This window comes from Thunnus maccoyii, chromosome 13 (genome assembly GCF_910596095.1).
Source record: "Thunnus maccoyii chromosome 13, fThuMac1.1, whole genome shotgun sequence".
NCBI lineage: Eukaryota > Metazoa > Chordata > Actinopteri > Scombriformes > Scombridae > Thunnus > Thunnus maccoyii.
The window spans coordinates 11,089,561-11,110,372 of NC_056545.1; the positions used below are offsets into that span (position 1 = coordinate 11,089,561).

General features: G+C 40.6%; 1 protein-coding gene across 12 annotated transcripts in view; it reads right to left on the bottom strand.

Annotated features, from left to right (window-relative positions):
• Positions 1 to 20,812, bottom strand: part of tcf7 (transcription factor 7) — a 112,189-nt gene that overhangs the window by 31,360 nt on the left and 60,017 nt on the right. The gene's annotated exons all lie outside the window — the stretch shown is intronic.

The following is a 20,812-nucleotide window of genomic DNA, read 5'->3' on the forward strand; positions in this document are numbered from 1 at the left end:
AGTTATTAACCGCAGCCAGCGGCTCTATGGCTCGCTCTGTCTGTTGGTTGTTCGGTTCACAAAAATTTTCCCAACCTTTGGCAGCCACTAAGTTTTCGCCCTAAGAGGCTGAAATTTGGCATGGAGGTCAAGTGTGTGTGTGTGTGTGTGTGTGAAGGTGTGCGTTTGTGTTCATGCCAATTGGCTAAAAGGGGGCGAAAAGACGCATACCTTCCAAATGGATTCACAGACTTGCACAAGATTCTGTGGAAAGGATGGTAATGAGCCAAAGAACAACTGATTAACTGTTCATGCCAACTGGCAAAAAGGAGGTGTGGCAGTGGGAGTGGAAACCCTGTAGCAACCGCAGCTTTCTAATCTGTGAGGCTGAAATTTGCCACGGACGTCAAGTGTTTGTCATGTTGTGTATGTGTGTGTGTGTGACTGCATGAATGTTCATGGTCGCAGCTATTGTGAATTTGTTATTTTGTCCATGAAATGTCAGAAAATGACGTCTTCAAACGTCTTGTTTTGTCCCGACTAACAGTCCACAGCCCAAAGATATTCAGTTTAGTCATAGTGAACATATTCACATCTGAGAATTTGGATTTTTTTTCTTAAAGAATGACTCCAAATGATTAATCAATCATCAAAATAGTTGGCAATTAATTTTAATGAATCATTGCAGCTCTAAATAAGAACGAGGGAGACCGGTCTGACATTCAGTAATAAAGCAATTAATGTGTTGAGTAAAATGTTATAAGTGAGAAGAATAACGGCTTCAATTATGAAACAAAAGGACCAGGTTGAGATATTCCAGAATGATTAAATAAAATAAGCAAAAATAAAAAAAGAAATTGACACATAAACAATTGAAAATTTGAGAAAAACATACTGTAATTCAAGACGTCAAGATTCAGGATCAGTCATGTAGACTGCTGATCAAAGAACATCATAATAATGCAGGTTTTGCCTTTATTTCACTTGCTTTAAGAAGTTATTACAAGATGCAGACAAACATTAAATCATTTAGAAGAAAATCTGAATCAGAACTTTTCTTTTTATTTGAAGGTTTTTAATTGCTGGCTGTTGCAAGATGCAAGACTACACAGACGCACAAAGACGTGAATGTCACTCTCAGAATATTCCCCTCGTTCGGGCTACGTGTGCGAAGACGTTTGTCCGATGACAGAACACAACGTACGCACAAGAGAGAAAGAATGAGGCAGTGAATGAGAAAGAAAGAAAGAGAGCTGGACATTTTAAAAACCGTTTGGAACAAAACAGATGGGCTATACTTCGCTCCCATTGGTTTCCAGAGGAGCCGGGGAGGAGGAGGAGGAGGAGGTGGAGGAGGAGGTGGAGGCTCATTTGATCGATAAGCCTTTGATGATCAAGTGAGGCTGCGTGTGAGCTTGTTTGCTTTCATGTTTCTGTTTACAAATGGCTTTCAATAACTTACGTGAAATCCAGTTATTGCTAATGCTCACAGCATGCTGGCTGACATACGATATGTCACAGCGGTTTGCAATGTTGGAGGCAGCTAATCAGGCAGCCTTGGACAGGGTTTAACTGCATATGTTTGAACCAGGCCATGTGTGTGTGTGTATGTGTGTGTGTGTGTGTGTGCGGACCGGGCACTGTAAGAGTTTCTGTGGTAGGAAGAGTATAAATATGCATCTTTCTTTGGGAGTGTGAATGTGTTTTTTTTTTGTGTGTGTGAGCAGGCAGATATGTGTATGGATGGATGTCTTTCAAAGCTTGGCAGAGATTTTCATGTGTAAGAATATTTCTGGAGAAAAGTTTTTTAAGTTATTTCATTTTGTACACTGAGATGGACAAGCCTGTGTGTGTGTGTGTGTGTGTGTGTGTGTGTGTGTCCATTTGCATGAGTGTCTGTGTGTGAAGTGTGTAACATCTGCGCTACAGAGGGGCAGATCTGGTGCTACTTGCTGGGCCTCCTGCTGAGTTACAAAGTGAATACCTTATCACTTAAAGGCAGAGCTTTCACGCGCTACACTCCGCATTAACACGCGCATACACGCGCGCGCGCTTTCAACAGCTCCTTTCCTATCCATCAACATCTTAAACTTTCTCTCACTGGCCAAGCACACACACTAACACACACACACGGGCCCTCATGTGTATGCTACACGGCTAGCAGTGGAGCTAAGATCAAACTGCTAAACCGCTTTTAATGTCGAGACACATGAAAACAAAACGCACTGCCTCTGTACCAGAGAGCCGAAGGGCGGGAGGTTTGAGGGAGGGAGGGAGGGAGAGAGGGAGGGGGGGTGGAGGTAGTGTGGGAGCAGGGTGGAGGTGGTGGTGAGGTTCAGATAAGGTGGTCCGCATTCATAAAAACCCCAAATAAGTACTTGGAGATGGAGGAGAAGCCTCGTCGTTTAAAGACTGTATAACGATTTCGGCAGAGTGGCCCTGTTGGGTCACTGTATAGGATGAGAGAACAAAGGCAACAAAATCATCCAAATGTCCCCGGTAGATACATGTTGTCATGGTAACGCTTAGGGGACAGTAGGGGTTGAAGGTAGGGGTTAGGGGTCGATTGCGTTTTATTGTATCGGAATGAAGTATGAAATCTGCTCATCAAATCCAAATCCTTTAAAATCCCTTCGTTATAAGTTCAGCTTTCATATCTGCAAATAAATAAATTCATAAATAACTACAACTCAACAGTTTGGAGTGGAAGCCTAATTAATGTTTTGTCTTTAATGTCTTTTTGAGTTTGGATGTTTTTAGAAGTCAGAAACTGGTAATTAACACCGTTGTTCAATCACTAGAGAACATTTATTCTAAACTCAAAATCCCAAATTTCCACTGATAGTAACATATGTTGATCTATATGACAGGGAAACGTGTACAAAATGATGTACAACACATGTAGGTTTTTACATTTTATGTAACTGTGCAGTCATAAAAATGCTGTCTTTTATTTTTAATGCTTGGCTCGATGTGATTAGTGACGCAAGTTTAGCATTCTTTTACAATGTGTTTGATTGTGACCATTTTTTAAAGCCAAATTTACATTTATTTTTAGAACTTCTCACTTTTCCATCTTCTAAGACGAGGCTGACTGTTCTGTAATATTCAACACACCATGAACAAAAAGTGTGAATCATCTACTGCAGAGACATGGATGACTTTTTGTTGTTCTTATCAGTTAATATCTAAATTTACTTAAAATCCACACTCCTTCTTTTCTACCTTTCCTCTTTGATCAACAGTTTCTCTACAGTTTCAGTAGCTACTGTTTACCACTTGATATAACATAAATCATACACACGCTTCTCTTTATAACTGGAGTCATATCTCTGTCTTGGAAAAAGGAAATGGGGAAATTTTATATTTTCAGCAGTGACATTGACATTTTGCAGGGAAAATCCCAAAACTGCGTAGTTACATGAGGTTACACAACATTAAAATCTGGCTAAGGCTTGAATGTAAAGCATCACGGTATCCACAGTAAAAGCAAAGATGACTGCAAGAGTCTTAAAAGAGAAAAGTCATTTAAGACTCTTGCAGTCATCGTTGCTTTTCATGTTCTTAGAAAAGCAATGAGTACAACATCCGGCCAGTGCAGTAAGAAACACACACAGTCCAGAAGATGTGAATACTCACATCTACACACACACACACACACACAGCTAAACCAGAATATACAAAAGCGTGAATGATCGGCCCTCACTTTAACACATTCTACATACAGTGCATGTAGACACTCATGCATACAGACGTTCTGTTTCTCGATGACTTTCGTACATATGGATGCACACACACACACACACACACACACACACACACGCTCACACATCTGTGCAGGGCTGCTAAGGAGCCTTCAAAAAGTAGCTGTGGCTCCTTTTCACGTGCTGAGGTTGATGTAGCCGTTTTGCTGTAACATTATAGCCGCAAAATCGTCCATTTATGTTTCCTCTCTTCCTCGGGGTAATTAGCTGGCCTTGAAGTGGCTTTCGCTGCGCCTTCCTTTTTTTACACACACTCAGGGAGGCTGACTGAGAGCACTCATTTAACCCATAATTATCAACCCCTCTGTATTTAAAAAAAATCCCCCCCTCTCCTCTCCTCACCCCACCACACACACACACACACACACACACACACAGTCGCGCAAAACTTACACATAATTACCTTCGCTGAAACAGACAAGTTTGTACACGCATGTGTAGGACACACACACACACACACACACACACACACACTTGAAAAAGATGGAATAACACTTATGGCATCTTTGAATCGTGCAGCTATGTTGCCGGTAAAAAAGAAACCAGAAGGGATACACGTGTTCAGGTGAACACACACACACACACACACACACACACACATATATAGTGAAACACACACAGACGCAATGGAAGGAAAAGTTCACTCACCCTTTAATTTATAGGAGCAGAGTTGCCCACCCTTGCAGGCTGACATAAATTGTCAGGAAATAAATTCATAGTGCAAATTAATAATAAATACAGGTTTGTTTTTTCTGTCTGTACATCAACTATGACAAACTGAGCCTTGATTTATTTATGTTTTAATAGGGAAATAATACACATGAGGGTCCATCTGCATATAGGAAGCACTGGTTATGACTCAAGGCCAGAACATGCTCTTTCAGAAGTGTTGTTAGGACAGTCTGAAAAGGACTGACATCGTTCTGATGGAGAATCTGTGTCACCGAAACAACGTGACAGTCACACCCACTTTCTGCAGTGATTGGCCGACAGGTGTAAAAACAGGCAGAGCTCTTAACGCTACAGATTTTAAATGTCCTTAAATTCGCTCACATTCCTTCTTCTTCCACTGTGGATTTACACAAACGTATGTTTTTTTTGGGAGGCTGTGCTGTCGCCTAAATGTTTCTACATCTCGTTTGTCCGTTGCGGTCAAACTTCCAGAGGTGGGAAAGAACTGAGAAGCTCGAAGCGATCTGTTGCGAGAGCCGATGTAAGCAACCGCTGATGCTCGTTGTATCTCGTTATGTGAATTCTGCTTTCAATGACCAGCGTGTGTATCATCCTGCTATGGTGTCCTTTCACAACAGCGATCATGACACATTTAAAGCTACACCCTCGAATTTTGCTTCAACGGTGATGTTTCGGCGAAGGCTGTGCGCAATTTCAGCGAGGTAGCGTGTTTAAAATCTTAGTATCTAACTGATGTCTTGAATCCTTTCAAAGGGTTCACTGTGGAGGTTTTGATCTCTAGCAGTGCTTTATGTCAGTGTTTTTATGAGTGGGTCCCTGTTTTTGTTTCTACCTGCACAGAAATATAGCAACGCCCCAGACCGCTAGCTAGTAAACACTGATGTAAACAATCTACTATTTATATATTTTCTGCAGATGTTTTAAGAAAAAGGAATGCATTCAACACATTTCTAAGAACTCAAATATAACAGGAAAGCCCTACAGGGTTCCTTTAACTGTAGTTATGCAATGTCCCTAAAGGTTAAGAAAACACAACTTCACATTACACACAAAATGTAGTTGGTGCATATTTGTTGCTGTTTGACACTTTTATCCATTACATCTGCATTCGGAGGCTCATAGTATACCTGATCTCTATCTTTGTATCGCTGTGTCGCACATTAGTCATGTAAGCAGTCATACACAGGAAGAAACCCCTCTGTCAAACACCAACAACAGCAGCCGCGCTGAATAATAAATCTCCTGTTTGATTACATCAAAGATGTAATTACCTCAAAGAAGCGATCACTTTAATTTTCCAATTTTTATTCCATTTTTATAATTCCAATTAGATATCAACACCTTTTTAAGTGCGTCAGGAAATCGTAAATGCGGCCCTCAGTCTCTCTGTAGTCTCATTTCACTTGAAAGGCCTTTGATTTATCAGCATATTGTTGTTGCCTTTTATCTCCACTCTATTTGAACAGAAATCTGCTGCTGAATACAAGAGTTAATAGGATCTCAGACATCACTTGTTTGTAATGACGGCCCTCCACCTTGACCCTGACACACACACACACACACACACGCGGGGATGTATGCATTTCACATACACATGTGTGCAAAGAAACGCAATAGCATGCTTACGAGTGCACGCGCACAAACACACCTTCATTTAGAGGACCTTACGCCTCTAATGTATTCTTTAGTTTTCAGATGACACACTAAGTAGATCCGTCTCTTTTTATATTTGAAGCGGAAATTAAAGCATCCTCTCCTTTGTCGCCCCCCCCCCCCTCTTCCAGAGTGCTTTTGATTCTGTCTTTAATCTCACATTTCACGGAGATGGCACATTAAAAACACTCATTCACTCTCTTTCTCTGACGATCACCTTGCCTCAGTGTGGCAGAAACGGGGGAAAAAAAAAAAAGAAAAAAGAAAAACACGTCGCTGGGAATTAATGGTGGATTCACCTTGCTCTCCGCAATCCTTTCAAGTGTCTGCAATCAAACTGCCTCGCAGGAAAGAGCTTTTTCACAAGAGATCTGAGCATGACAGCGTCATGTTTTGTCATCAAATGAATCGTGCTTAGTACTTAATAGACAGTACGACAAGGACAAATAAAAACAACCATTAATAAAAATCATGTTTTAGTTTGTGCGTCACTGTGGATCTTTGAATTAACTATCACAACAAATGTGGCTCCATGTAAGGGAATCATTGAGTCAATAGTGGTGCAACTTGGAAAGTATAATACATTTGCTTGAGGGAAAAAAAATGCTGTTTGGATGTGTTATGATTTGATGAAAATCCAGGTATTGACATTCTTTATATAGTGCATTCAGGGCTATTTGTGTTTGCTGTTTTTGATCACTAAATTTGAAGTGACTATGAGCTGTAATTGAAGTATTTCTGATCATTAGTGGAGTACTTTTGGCACAGTTTGGATGGTTTACGAATTTGTCATCTCAAACGGTTTCCACTTCCTGAAAACATTTTTTCTTGTATAAGCTGGACTGAAAGTGAAAAAAAATAGTAGCTGACAAAAAAAAAAAAAAAAAAAACTTGAAGAAATGAAATACGTTTCTCCACTTTGACATTTGAATTCTCTTGTTTCTTACAAGCGTCTGTTCAGCGACATTCGGTGCGTTCACTCGCACTTAAATAATCAGGTTGCAGTCGGCACGTTCAGACTGTTATTAGCCGTTATTCATTTGAGGTCGGTCTGGCGTAGGTTTCCTCGGCTAGAGGACACTGCGTCTCGGGCCGTGTGTACAGGACGTCAGGTTTCTAATTGGCTTTTTTTTACAAGTTTGCATGCCCAAGACTTCAGTAAGGGAAAGTAACAGCAGAGCGGCTGGATGAAAAAACAATGAGTCCTTGTATATAAAATAAATCCATCCGCTGAGCATTTGGCTAATTGTTAAATTCAGATACTATCTAAACATGTACCAAAAAGTGGACATTTTAATTGTATAAGTATTCCTTATTCTGACAAAAACTAACTGAACTAGAATTTTAAAAACAGAAAACTGTGGTTGTGTCCAGACCCTGACAATCTATGCCGTCTGGAGTGCCGTCACTAGGACAAAATGAGGATTTTAGTAGCTATTCAGAGGAGAAAACTCTATTTTATCAATGATTACTTCACACAATGTAGATGGATTTTCTTTTTTGTAGAAGTACAGTGATTGCATGTCAAATGTCAAGGTAATTGGAAGTGGATCTTTTTTTTTTTTCACACCTCATCAGTGTCCTTTAAAGACACAAATGATTCGCTCTCTGTACAGTCACACTTCCTCTGACAGGTCAGAAGTCAGGGTCAAAGCTTGAGTGATGAATAGCTAGACGCACACACACACACACACACACACAGACATGCACACACATACACACACACACACACACACACACACACGCGCGCAGTACTTACACGAGTGTTGGGGTTTGTGGGTGAACAGGAGGGGGGAAAAACCTGTGAGTCTAAAAGCTCGGTAAAATTCCCCACACCTGCATGCAGAGAGAAAGTGCAAAAGAGAAAGAAAGACAGAAAGAGAAAGAGAAGATAACAGCTGAAGGGGAAAATGAGGTGGCAACTCCTCACCACCTGAGAATCTCACAGAGCATTTGATCCCATGGGAACTCCTGGCCTAGCTTTGATATTAGATTAGATTGGTTTAAGATTAAATTCAGTGCAATTTGATCGAAAAAAAGCACCTCTGTGTGAAATACCTGAACTGCTTGACATTGGGTAGAACAATTTTGAACTGTCCTGTATGACTAAGAGAACATTAAAGTGATTTAGAAAAGGAAAAAGGTTTCGGTCTTTGCTGAGAGAAAAAGACTATACAGTATGTTATCTATTTGATTTCTGAGGATGAAAATGTTGATTATTTGCCAGAAAACCTCTTCAGTTGTTGTCCAGAGAGATAGAAAAATTATCTTCATGGAAAATATACATATAGGAAAGAGAAATATAGATTCTCCATAATGTTTAAACATCTGAGACATTTAATCAAACTTTACTATAATAATGTATACAATGTATAATAATAATTATCTAAGCAACTCCTTTTACACTGTGTCATTTGATAAATAAATCTGCTATTTTGCGCTGCTCTACAGCTGAATTACGCCATTTACATGAACTATATTACTTGACGATATTATTGTCACTGCGAGCGTGTTAGCATGCTGATGTTAGCGTTTATGTTCATATACCACTGATTCGCGTTAGTAAATGTGTTTTGTGGGAAATGTAATGCTGCTTGGATGACTTTTTTTTTTAACTGAATCGCTGAGGAAATATTTAAATTGAGCTTATTTGCAAAAATTGTTCACCGTCGACACATAATGTACATGTGGAAGCGGTTTTATGGTTACGTTAAGGCGGCTCAAAGCACTCGGTTAAGCTTAGAGATAGACTGTGGTCGTGGCAAAATATAGAAAAGTCAACTCTAGCTGGAAGCATGAAGCGAGACGCATTAACATTTTTAAAACTTTCTGTAAACTAAGTGTTGATCAAAACTGTGAGTGCGATGTAGGACGTGAGCCCTGGTCTCCAGCGTCCTTCTACATTTCCACTTGTGTGCAGTACATCCACCGTTGCTCCCCGGTAGCACCAGGGTGACCTGCTCTGCCCCTCATGACCCCCCACAGCTTGTCCCACCCCAGCAGCCAGTCTCAGCGAGTAGGTCTCCCAATCTGGAAGTCATTGCCTTCTCCAGACTCAGGAGCCCAAAATGAGAGCCTCTTAGTTGGAGGTTTGGGCAACATCAAAGCCCAGGCAACCATAACAACGCAGCTATGTTTAAAAAAGGGCCAAACACCCCCCCAACAAGCCCGCCCACTCCCCAATTACTTACACACACACACACTCACACACACACACACACACAAATGCTCATATGCATGCATGAATGCATGTATGCAAAGACACGCCCAGTAGTGTGCATGCAGATACACACACACACACACCAACACACACACACACACACACCAACGTCCACTGCTGCCACACACCACTGGAACATCTGGGCCGTGGCCATGATGAATCAGTAACCACCACTTGTAACTAACGGACAGACTAACAGAACAGCTTTGTGTGTGTGTGTGTGTGTGTGTGTGTGTGTGTGTGTGTGTGAGTGTGTATTACTCCGCATACTACAACAAAAATTAATGTTCATAGACATTAATGATTCCAGTTTTTGCTCAGCATCATGTTTTTAGCCTCTTTTTTTCTGTTTACTAGAACACATCCATCATAAATGTGAACGGTTTATTTGCAGGATCAAGAAGGATTTAACGGCATGAATTTGAAGATTTATGCTTTCTTGGTTACATCGTCATTTTAGTTGCAATGCATATAAAATTTGATTTCCACTCATAACCAACATTCTCATTATTTACACCTTTAGGATCATGGACATCAGTTTTTTTTTTTAAATTTAATCACCACTTTTCCTTCTGCAATTATTTTTCCCCACTGATGACACTGAGGTCAGATACTCTGTATCTTTGGGGGACTTCGGGGGGTTTAGTTCAATGGTAAATAAGAGGATTCAGCAGAGTTTTGTTCCTGGGAGTGTGAAGAGGGCTTTCAAACTACATCCAAATGTTTTAGATCTTCATGTTACAAAATAACCTTGACAGAAAAAAACAAAAACAAATCCAAACACATTTTACAGACTTTATTTTTGGTGTCTGGTCAAAGTCCTCTGGCGAGGTGGGATGGGCGGACTTGGACTCGTGAAGTATTTCTAAAATCCTGGCTACAGCCTTGACTTTTACGTGCATTGGTGCATTTGCACTGCTGCTACCATCACTACAACTACTGATGCAACCTCTGCTACCGAAACTACAACTACTACTATTTATAATAGTGTTTATATAACATCAGCGGTACAAGAGATGGTAGCAGTATAATTATCAGCGATAGTAGTAGTGATAACAACAGTCAACATGGTTGTTTGTCTTGCAGACTTGCAGTTCAAAGTGTGAAACCTTTAGCTTTTTTTGTATTTTTCTATATTTCATCCTGTAATTGCTTTTCCATTCTTTCTTGTTCATAATTTATTCTTTTCTTTTTTTTAGGAGAGATCTTTATAAAAGCCTTCAGCTTCTCATCTCTACTGTTTTTTTATACATATGTATTATGTATGCGTACAAGGATACTATCTTTCATTTCTCCATTACCAACATTACCAGTGCAAATAATAGAGTATAATAATAGAGTTGCAGTAGCAGCAGCAGAGGATGTAGTACTGATGCTAGTAAAAATAGTGGTTGTAATAGAAGTGGTAGTATTGATCAGACTTGAGTGAAAGAGATGAAAGAGAGAAAAGAAACAGGAAGGAGTGCAAAGAGATTCACTTTTCACACTTAATCTGACATCACAGCTCAGGTTCAGTGCAGTGAGAAAAAACCTCTGTGAGAGGCGACGCTCGGCTCTGCTGCAGCTGTCTCCAGGCCATGGATATGACTGGGTGCGAAATCAAATCCAACCAGTGTGATGGCATTTAGAGATGACTTATCACTCTCTTAATGAGTGGACAGAGACAGACGAGCAGGCAACTTTCCCTTCTGAGTGCAAGACTGCGGTGACGCTTCCGCTCAGCACAAGTGACCTCTAATGATTGGTCCTGAAGAGAGCTAATTAATGGTGTACTTGTTTATTTCCATCAGAAAGTTCCACAATTAACAACTTGTTCGTGACATACAGGCGATCATCCGCAACAAAAATATTGACACAGGGAGTCTGGAGGAAATGAGCAGACCACAGAGGACGTAAATCCTCTTTGAGACACACTTCCTCCAGGGTTTGGTTTTTCTCAAACAATACTGTAGATACGACTACTTCAGGCCACAGCCATATTTGTCTGTCTTGTGGGAGCCGTTAGCAGACATACAAAAAAAAAATTTAGCGGTTTGATAACAGCATTGTCAGAGAGGAACAGAGGGCTCGCCATGGCGGAAAAAAAAAGGCGTTTGTGTTTGCATTTATTCTCAGAAAAGCCAGTCAGGATTGTTTCCAGTGTGAAATGTCAAACTTCCACAACTGTGTTTATCTGACCTGATTTATATGGTGGCTGCGGTCTGGGATGAAAGATTTACCCAATCATCAAGAAAAAAAATAAAAGTGACCTTTTGGTGAATCTCCTCCTACCTACTGTACTTTATGAAGGAAGGAAATGCAGAGCCTCAGAGTTTTTGGTTTTTTTTTTTTCTTCTTCTTCTTCTTCTCAAAAGATCCCCGGTGTGATTTGCGATCCCGTCCGCAGGTTATGCGGTCCCGTCCCATGCTGAGATGACTGAGCTTGTCTATCTCTCACTCATAGTGAAACCGTTCCTCTACGGCTGCTGAGGACAGCTTTCACTCACCAGCTCACCCTAAATACCAGACCATGTGCCAAAATGGGAAATGCCGCCACACATAAAAAAAAATAAAAAAAAAACCCTGCAGTGACGCGTTTCCGATGTGCCAGTATCTATTTATTACACAAACATGGCCACCAGCAATAGCACAAGAAAGGAGTCACACAGTTCAGTTCTTAAATGTTTTTCTTTTTTAGATAGACAAATATATAGATGACTTTATCAGAATGTGCTTCCTTTTACCTTTCATTTGATTTCTCATCAACTGATTCACAAAGTCACATGAAGAGGCAGATTCTCAAATAAATAAATCTCTAATTCAATCCAATTATATAAAGCAAATGATTTGAAAGAAAGAAAGACGGTGAATGCAAAGGTATAATAGATTTTTGAGTGTGCTGTTGATGGGATACAATCATCCTACAATACTGCTGAAACAAAATTGAACAATTTGTCCAGAAATAACTTGAAAAATACATCGAAAAAAGTATTAAATATTGAGACAGTGTAACTTTTCAGCTGCACTGAGAGAAGCAAAACCAATTCCAATAATTATTTGTGTATTTTTATGAAACATTTAAAACAGCACATGTGATTATGTCTCTTTATATGCACATGCAGTTTTGTTCCTACATGTACTTTACAACACATATTTCTACCAAAACATGTGACTCTCATGCGTTGGTGGGTGTTTGTGGCGATCAGGGCGTCATACATGGCTGACTCTACATGTAGGCTAACTGTTGTTGAGTAAAGTTTTTTTTTTTTGGGGGGGGGGGGGGGAGGCAGACAACTCAATCAGCTTATATGCTTTCTGCCCTCCGGGGGCACCGGTTCACTTCACGTGCACGGTGCTTTTCTGTCTGATCTGCTGCTTTGATGTTTGTATCAAAATAATCTCATCCCTGGGCGTTTGCGTGATATGGGAGCATTGAAGGCCATGCAAAAGAAATACCTGGCGGGGGGGCAGAGTGTGCTGAATGGCCTTAACATCCTCAAACCCAAACAGGAATATTTTTTTGGTTACGCCTTTTTTAAAAAAATTTGCGTGCACACACACACACACATACACAAACATACACACACACACACACTATATGGTGCTATAAGAAAAGGACGTCTACTTTCTGAAAAGTGAGATGTTTTCTGCATGAATTTGCATTTTATTTATTTAAATTTATTTCACTTTTTAAAAAGACCTCTACATAAAATCAAACAAATTAAATGAAACACTTTGTTCACATTGTTAAACTGGTATTTCAAATGAAAAAAAAAAACTTGAAAGTGCTGACGCTACAGCGGGTCATGAGGTCACCGCTGTGTAAACTCCATTCAGCGTGTTGACCTCTCGCTCTGTGTTACTACATTACAACAAAGCAACCGTTTCTTACTCAACACTCATGTTGGCCGCTACAGTTTTGACATCAAAAGGACAGTGAAGTCCATCTTCATTACATTACCCCGCTTTCCCTTTGTGACGATGACACGGCTGAGTCTGCTACTGAAAAAAAAAAAAAAAAAGTTTGAATGATTGAATGTTTTCGTTCCTGTGTCAAACACTATTAAGTCACAGCCTCATGGGGGAACTTCTTGAAAGACGCAAAACATAAAGAGCAAACTAATATAGGTCAGTTTATTCATACAGGTTGTAGATATCTTACAAGAAGAGAGGTGCAGAGATGTACATAACAAGATGATATAATTCTCATGTGTGTGCTTTAAGCATGGAGATGCTGACCTATTCATGTACAGCAGGATGGAGCATCTGCAGATGTTTTCAGGAGAAGCTTAAATCATTTTTAATGGACAAAATAATATGAAAGGCATTTATTTAAAGCCTCATCAAGATCACTGACTTTTTCCTTTTTTCCAGTTTCTACATCCTGAGACAGCCTGAATTTGTCTTTGTGTTCTGATCAGGTGATATAAAGTTCTGGATGACAACACTGTACGTTCTCACTTATCATTCTCAAAGAAAGTTACGTGTGTTATTTGTCTGACTAACTCTACGAGAGAACTCAGGAGGAGGAGGAGAGGGTGGGGGGGAAAAAAAAAAAAAAAAGGGATCTCAAACTCACACGCAGCCAGAAAACACACAAACCAACAACAGACGTACACACTGTCTGGAAATAGACGAGTCATCTGATGACATCAGTGACAAACCAGAGCCCCGAGGCCGCTGCCCAATCAGCTCGTTCCTTTCATCGTCTCTCAGGAAGATCAAGCAGTATAACTCCAGGACCGTTTAAAAGAACTATCCTTCACTAAAGATTACGGTTGTTGTAAAAAGAAGTGGTGATTTATCAACGCTGATGACCAGTGTCCGCACCGAGCACTGACACACAACACTTCAAAGTTCTTCTTAGAAGACTAGCCGATGTTATTCTTCATCTTAGAAGGAAGGGCAAAGGTCAAAAGCAGTGATCTTTGACCCTTGTGGACATCAAACTGACTAAAGACCAGGACAACAACTGCACTGTTTTCTGGTTTTGACTCTGTTTTAAAACAGTGCTTTATATATTTGCACTCCCATCGTAATTAGTCATTTATTAATTTATTTCTGAACCAAATGTTGCTCATAGTGTCAAACTGTCACAGCTGCAAACTGACTCAGTGCTGAGTTGTTTTTGCTTTCACAATAACTACTTTTCCTGCCAATAAAGCACATTTGAATTGAAACTGACTGGAAGACAGGATTAATAGAAACAGGGAATGTAGAGACGAGCGATGGAAGAAGGGAAATTAATTAGTTTAATTCATTTCTGATTAATCACTCCAGTCCAACACAGTTTCTCACAGCCCAAAAAGACGTCTTTTTGTTCGACCAACACTCCAAAACCACAAATATATTCAATTTATTATCATAGAGGACTAAGAGAAGCAACAAATAGTCACATTTGCAACCAGAACAAAAGCTGCAGCGAGTTTATTTTTGGTATTTCTGCTTTATCAAAATTGTTGCACATTCATTTTCTGTTTATTGACTAATCAGCTAATTGATCAAATGTTTAAGCTGTAGGCTGAAGAACAAAAAGAGAGACAAGCAGAAAAACCTGAAGGGAATAAGAGATGGGTGGACACTCAGATAGATGATGTGGAGAGAAAAAAAAAAAGGGGGTAGATAGAGGAGAGGATAGAGTGATGGATGGATGGATGAAAGTGTAAAAGGAGGGGTGGATGCTGCTCTCTCTCTCCTTTCATGTTCTAATTTATTCTGTCTGATTAATTCCTTTTACCCCAGCGGCTGCAGCGATTCCTCTAGATGTGCAGTACGCCCCACCTCCCAGCAGCCCCTGCTCTTCTCTCTCTCTCTTTCTCTCTCTCTCTCTGTATCTTTCTCTCTCTATCTACTGTACCCCTTTTCCTCTCTCGCTCTCTCAGCCCACCTGCTGGGCTGGTCCCCTCTCTACACGCCAGCGGTGCAGCAGTGAGGAAACAGAGCAGGCATGCCGTAACCATGGCGACCATTACACTGCTACCACCGCAGGCCGCAAAAAGTCCCAGCTCTGATCTAAGATCTGTCGCTCTACTTATTTCGTTTTGTGCGTACCAAAAAAAAAACAGAAAAATGCTGATTTTAGTCATTAAAGGGTCAGTCCACTCAAAATGACCAGAAAACACAGTTTCTCACATCCACTTTTATCTGTGTAGGCGGTTTTGGTTTGATGTGCCATGGTTTTGATTTGTCATTACAGGGAGTAAATGAGATAATACTTGTAATAATTGATCTGAGAAATCGACCCTTTAAAAACAGCTCTTTCTACCAACAGTCTACAACAATGGTCATTCTCCACTGGCCGCATGAGGCTTCTTTTTTTTAGTTATCCATAAAAATCAAAGACAATTTAACCCTGACTGACTAGATCAGAAGGCAAGAGGTTAAATACGTTAAGCATGACACACTAAAATATTATCTGTAACCACGGCGACCTCTCCAAACAGGCGATAACTGTCATAACAAAGCTGCGTCTATAATGAGCCTGAAAGTTACGCTGCGTTTACTCAACCAAAAAAAAAAAAAAAAAAAAGATTTCACAGTTAAACTCAAAGAAATTATAAAGGACGCAGACTTTATTGCCTCTGTGAGTGTGTACCGACGTGCGTTTGAACAGCTTAAAAAAAAAAAAAAAAATTAAATTGAATGTTACAAGACTCCTTTCACCAGAAGTGAACATTTTCAGCCAAAGAATATCAAATGGACTTGAAAACTCTACGCTGGAAGTTTCGTCCAAACACCTGGAAAAACAGCTTTGGTTTTTCCTCTCTACTCTCATTTATCGTTATAAGTTGTTGTTACCACAAGTGGTTTGGCTTGGTCTCAGGGGGATATGATGCTTTTCTGTTTGATGGATAAACGCCTGCAGTCGGTTACTGTTACGCAGCTGCATCTGCCCTGCTGGAGTGTCCTTGAGCAAGACGCAGAAGACTCTGATCTGTCAAGTAGAAATATGACTAAATTATGGCTTTAAGCATATTTTTACACATCACATTACACTTCGGGTTGTTCCTTCGATGATTTTAAAGCTCCAACATGCTGTTACTATGTACTGTTTGACTGTTGGGAGCATTTTTATTGTGAAGAAGCTGATCCCGTTTTTTAAAATGAGGAAAAACTGTTTAAATATATTTCACCCAGTGCTCACAAATTTGATCACATATTATCCTCCCTCTTCTATCATCCCTGCCTCTCCCTGGTGTGTATCCAGTCCAAACCATGATGGTAAAACATATTCCACTTTTTTTCTCTCTCTCTCTCTCTTTCTCTCTCTCTCTCTCTCTCTCTCTCTCTTTCTCTCTATTTCTACAATGCTGAGATGCACTTCATGTGTTTGGCAAACATCCTCGCTGTAGTTTGACTGGCTTGAATTATAGATAGGAGACGCGAGCCACCCGCTGCTTGTTTGTTTGTTCAAGACTTTGAGTAAGCAGAGGGAACGCATGACGGAGCGAGGGAGAGAGAGAGAGAGAGAGAGAGAGAGAGATGAAATGGGATGGACAATGCAGAGGGAGATGAATAAGAAAGAAAAAGAAAGAAAGAAAGACAAAAAGAAGAAGAAGAAGGGAGAAAGATGAAAAAAAAAATTGCTGGAGAGACAGATTAAGGTGAAGGAATCAAATCCATGAGAGCTTGTTGAGCGTATCGGAGTTTTAATCCTACAGAGAATCAAAGTGTTCATTGTACTGGGATCCGACCCAGGAAACATTTTGACATTGAACAGATGATACGACCAAAATCAAAGTTAAAACGTCTGTATTTATCCTTAGCGGCCTACGACATGCGCTGTTTGGCGGAGTATCTGTTTGTTATCAGCTCAAACAGCTTACCGCTGTGATTCTAAGATGGTTTTTTTAGTGTGCTGTAGTAACATTTTGAAAACGTTTTGAGGTTGATGTTGAACTTGGCCTCATAGACACCGCCATCCATCATGAGGGTGCTGGGAACACACACGAAAAAAAACAAGAACGAAAAAGACAAGAAACAAGAAAAGATTAAAGGGGATGTATGTTTTTGCGATTTTCTGTTATTTTTATATCGTTATGACGTCAGACGTCTGTGATAAGCATGGTCAAAGGTCAAAAACTTGAGGTGAACCCATGTAAAAATGCTCCCTGAAAGCCAAAAGTCAGGATTTCACCCTGCTCTGAACGCTTTATTTCTAAAGTTATCTCTACTTCCTCCTTGTAATGACGTCAGATTTGTTCGCACTCGCCCACAAATGGCCGTTCATTCAGTAACCTTTGTTGCTAAGGTTGTTCACGTTGTCCACTCACATGTTTCCATCAGATTCAGGCTCAAACATGTACAAATGTATTTGAGAAGTTTCCATTTTGAGTAAAGAATGAGAAAAAGAAGTGAAATCCTCCTACGTAGCCTCCAGAACTGAACAATCAGAACAGAGTGGGCTAATTAGAAGGGGGGGGGGTCGTTAAGAGACGGGAGCTAAAACGGCCTGTTTCAGACAGAGGCTGAACCGAGAGGCTGCATAAAAGCACCAGTATTAAGACAGATAAGATGTTTTTTAACTGTAAATCATGCAATATATTCTAATAGAGCCCATGTGCATGTTACGTCCCCTTTAAGAAAGATGATAAAAAAAAAAACAGAACCCATGGAAACAATAGAGGAAAATCAAAAAGAGACGTGAGTGACACACACGCCTTCATCGCCATCATGGTGGCAGAAAACAACCCGTTAAAAAGTCGCTGCACCCGAAGCCATAATTGTTTGTTACCGAGTGCGGCCTTACATCACTGACCACCCGTCCCTGCTCTCCAACTCAGCGGCGGTTCTTCTGAATCCAAGGGGGAACCCTCCTCTGCCCGTCCAGATCACATTACACAGGGCTCAGGGCTCTGATGTGGCTTCAGAGAGAGAGCGTACAAAACCCCGGCCCATAACCACACAGACCAGCTCAGTGCAGGCCTCGTCCTGCGGTCTCCTTGCTATGAAAGAATATTTTTGAATGCCTTGTACATTCCCTAACTGTAACCCCCCCCCCACCCCACACACACACATGCTGCTCTCATTTAGATGGGCTTTTTATGGTGGGGTGGGGGTGGGGGGGGTGCAAAGAATGCCGGTGGTTGTGACAAGTTATTCTGAAGGGTTGCACACAGCATCGGTTTTCACTTTTGGACAGAAGGTTCTGGTGTGTTCTGGTAGGAGCTGGGAAGAACCAAGGATAACTAATCACTGTCAGAGGGTGAGGGCGGTGAGCAGATTGTAGTTTTAGTGTTTCAGACCCACAGTCTTCTTCTTTTTCGGATTGGTGAGCTATCTCAAGAACTGAGAAAACTAGGGCTGTGACTAACGATTATCGTCACTTACGATCTGTCAATTAAATTCTTGATTAATCGATTAGTTGTTTGGTCTATAACATGTCTGTAAAAGGGGAGAAAGTTGATTACTGTTTCCAAAACAGTCCACAACTCAGATATTGAGGTAACTATCACAAAAGACTAAAGAAACCAGAAAATATTCACATTGAAATTTCACAATTAATCGACTTATTGTTGCAGCTCAAGAGAAAACTAACTCTGTCCAACTAATTTACCTAAACAGGAGAGACTAGTTTAAAAATATCTATCCAATTAAAGGGCGGGTCCATTAATTATTGTTGTTTTGAGGTTTTTATATGATTCTGTAGCTTCCTACTAGTGTTCCATGTGTATTCAATTCACATTTAGGTTGAAGTACCTCATGTTTTAGTGTCAAACCCCCCTAGCCCGCCTAGCCAGTAGCCACATAGCCAGTAGAGACGGACTGAGCGCTCACTGTTGTTGCTGCTCTGCTAAACATGCTAACAGACACACAGACGGAGCACTCACAGCTGCTGCTGCTGCAAGTTTAAAAAATAAACTCTGAGCTCTCCTCCCGCCAGTAAACAGCTACAGATCAGAGCAGAATCCGGTGTGACCCACAGGTGTTATTTATCCTGAAGCTCCTGCTCTGCTCCCGGCTCTCTCCTCCAGAGCTCCCAGCACTCAGCGGCTGTCTGTCCTTGCGCTCTGTCCGGCGCATTTATGAACATCTCACACGCTCGGGCTCAGCGCTGCGACGTCGCTCGTTGTATATCTGGACAAGTTTTTCATGCTCTAACATACAGCAAGCGAGTATTTTAGGAAGACAGCGGGCGTTTCCATTTGAGCAACCCGGAAGAAAACTCAGATGGAGTCGTCTTTTAAATATAATTGAATGTTAATAGTTACACCTGTGTTTGACGAGTTAAAAGGACAATAAACACATGAAACTGAATCTCCTTCATAACAAATATTTCAGCAAAGTCTGTGGTAAGAATTCACAAACTCACTATGTGTCCACTACTGTGCTCGATGCCTTATAATGGATCAAACACAGCAGATAAACAGGATAAAGAAAGAACTGGATGTGGAGGAAGTGAAAACCAAAAACTACAAGAGACAGCTGAAGACAGAGGAGAGGATACACACACATTAATGTACAGGTGCACAGATAGATACAGTATTGAATGGATGTCTAGAGAACAAATAATTGAGATGTTATAACTGATAAATATTTGGACAAATGGACTAATGGATGAATAAAAAAGAAGAAAACAGAGTATAAAAAGGAACCTCCACGCGCACACACATCACCCCATTACTACATCGTCAGCTCTTATCTTTTCATCCATCTCCCTTCTACACATCAATTAAATCCCTTTCCATCAGCTGGGTCTTGTACTATATTAGCACCCAGCCTTCCCCCTCTCTGTCTCTGAGTGAGTTTCTCTTTAATCTTCAGGAGATGTTCCCATTGATGGGGCCTATTGATTTGATGTTGCACCAGCTGCTTTTATCTCCAGGAACTCAAAGAGGTGTTGGAGAGAGAAGACGCACTCCGCACCAGGTTTAACCACGCAGCCTGTTTTACGCTATAGGACGGCTGGTTTTAAACTCGGGTTGGTCGGTGCCCTCTGGACGGGTCGACGGATGATTTACTGACTTTGGAGGTCACGTTTATCGTATCTTTCACAGTGACTGACAATGCTTTGCTTTTTTTTCTTGGCAAATAACACCTATTAGTTGTTCCATCTTTCCAAAAAGTAAAAATATTATTGAGCGAATTATGGATTTAATAGTTACGAGTTCACCATATGGCTACATGAGGTCAGGCGTTGACATGATTTCTTTTTTGTGTGGATACTGCAGGTCTTTAAGTCTCAAAAAACACTTTTTTCATGTTGGGTTGCAGAAAGTTTAATTTAAGATTCATTTTAAATGCCATGAAAAGCAGTTTTATTGTAATTTTTGCATCCTGCTTACCTTTTTTAACGTAAAACTGTGAACAGACAGACTTGTGAGTGCACCAATCTGTGATCTCTACTCGTTTTTCTATTAAGTGACTTCCCAAAACCATACTAGTAGCCTGAAAATATGGTATCATATCAGAGAAATGCTTCAATACTTATAACATCTCAGAAATCAAATCAAAGCAACAAGACCAACGCATGTTTAATCCCTCAATAGGTGAAACCACACAAACGTGCTCCAGGACAGTTAAT